Source organism: Panthera pardus, unplaced genomic scaffold (assembly GCF_024362965.1).
Source record: "Panthera pardus isolate Hobbes unplaced genomic scaffold, ASM2436296v1 HiC_scaffold_3, whole genome shotgun sequence".
NCBI classification, from domain to species: Eukaryota; Metazoa; Chordata; class Mammalia; order Carnivora; family Felidae; genus Panthera; species Panthera pardus.
Genome location: NW_026526876.1, coordinates 43,380,091 through 43,382,404, shown reverse-complemented (window position 1 = coordinate 43,382,404; position 2,314 = coordinate 43,380,091).

The following is a 2,314-nucleotide window of genomic DNA, read 5'->3' as shown; positions in this document are numbered from 1 at the left end:
TTCTCTCTCTCTCTCTCTCTCTCTCTCTCTCTCTCAAAAATAAGTAAACATTTAAAAAAAAGAATGATTAAACTCATCAGGTCACTGCTGTCAGCCTAAAATACTTCAAAGCTTATTGGTGTTCTGGGTATAGAGTCCAAAATCCTTGCCATGGCTCTCACGATCACCCACGGTGTAACTGCCTGCTTCTTCCGCCACACGTGAGATGCCTCTCCTTCCTTCCCATTGCCCCAGCCACACTGGCCTTGGTATTTCCTCAGATGTGATTGGCTCTCTTGCCAGAGCAGCTTTATGTAAATGGTTCCTTCCTCGCAGATCAGTTTTCTTCTCCAGCCTACAGGCGGCCCACTACAACATGTTCTTCTCTGACCCCTCAAACTCGGTTAGTGCCCCCAGTTTTACAACCTCTGGCACCCTTTACTTGCCCTTTCTCAAAACTCATCATCTTTCAACAGCTTGTCCACGGTGTCTTCTTCACTAGACCACGAGCTCCATGAGGGTAGACACCAAGCCTGTCTCATCCATCCCAGGATCTGCCATGGCGGTCCCCTTGCCAGGTGGACACCAGACTCAAGAAATAGCTGTTCAGTGAATGCATGTCTCAAAGCTTTTAAGTTTTAAGGATAATTCTCCGAGCCAACTGCGTGATGATACTGGAAACATAAGAACTGAACGGGCTCTTCCTGCTCTGTGTCTCCCAAATCCAGCTGGGAAGCAGGAGGTTTGAAGGACAAGCATTATAGATGGGGACTCTGGGTGAAGAACCTCAGCCAGGGAGCCAGGCCAGGACTGTCATTGTGAAATAGGAACATTTTCATGGGAGGTGACCCTTTGCTGGAACCCCTCAATTCCAATGTGGTCGATAGCTTTGGATTGTTATGCAATGTGACTAATCCACCTGTGGAAAAAATTTAGCTCCAACAGTAGTGCTATTTTTTTTTTTCATTAAAATCCTGATATCCTGACTAATCAACTGGACTGTGTCCAGACTGTACCATTTCTCTAACATTAAAAAATAACCTGTAACCACACCAGCAAAGCCACCCCTTAACAAATAAAGGACCAATGGGAACCGAAGGAATCTAGAGCCCCCTCACCACACACACACACACACACAAAATGACTAAGGAAATAATTTGGCCTGAATTGTTGTTTAATGTAATCGAATTAGACCTCCATATCTGAATAGGCTTGGCCTTCTGAGTGTGTGTCATTTGGTCCATCACTCTAAATCACTCACTTGAGTGCCTACTGTCTAGAACCCTAGGGGCTGGTAATCAAAGTGAAGTAACTGTTTCTATCCAGAGATCTTATTGTCCATTTGGAGAGACAGAATGAAAAAGAGTAAGTGAACCAAAGTGCTAGAGGAATGACAATATATAACTTTCAAATTCCAAGCAATGCATCCAGCGCTCATAGAGAGGCATACCCTGAGGAATCGGAAGCAACCCCAAGAGCACCAGTCCTACATTTTCTGCACCTCTGGCATTTACTATTGGCTCATGGGTTCTCAGTTTTTCACATGACCTCATGTTTCAATGCTGTGTAGGACTGTCTTCTCCAAATTAGCACACATAAATGCCGAAGAGTCAAAACTCTACTAATTATCCCAAACTTTGTGACTGCTTTTTGGTACTACTTTACCTAGAAACTCCATATTCGTGTTCTCAGAGTTCTTAACAAATTATTAAACACTGTTTAAAGATGGTTTGCATGACACCATTTCATGTCGATTCTCAAAGACTATAATCGTTGTGCCTGTGTTTCAGTGACTCTATACTTAAAATTTCAACTTGGCCCTCTGTTACAAGAGACTTTTAGATTTCACCTATCTAAAATTAAATTCCAGTTATATTACTGATAATGATTTTTTTAATGGTAAACTTATGAAGCATTCACTTATTTGTATAAGCCTATCCATATGTCCAAAATGACTGGGGAACGGACAGGCATATGGTTGAGAGAGTCATAGGATAGTGTGGGATCTACTGGAAAGAAATGCTGTCTTTTTTTGGCTCAGCAAGAGCCTGAGAAGATGTAGGCCTACCCTTTGCTGTCAGCAGCAATCATGCCACCAGACAAAGCCCAACGTCAAAGATAACCTGAAGACAAATGTAGCCAAATTCTAATGTCAGTCTTATCAACCCTAACCTGAGTCCATCCTACACCTGGCCTTGCATGTAAGTGCACCTAAAATTCTTTTTTATGCTCAAGTTCATTACTCAGGTTGGATGTGTCTTGCAAACAAACGAGACCCAACTGGTTCATTCTCACAAAAGGAGCAAGGTACAAAGAAAACTACAAACAGGACAAA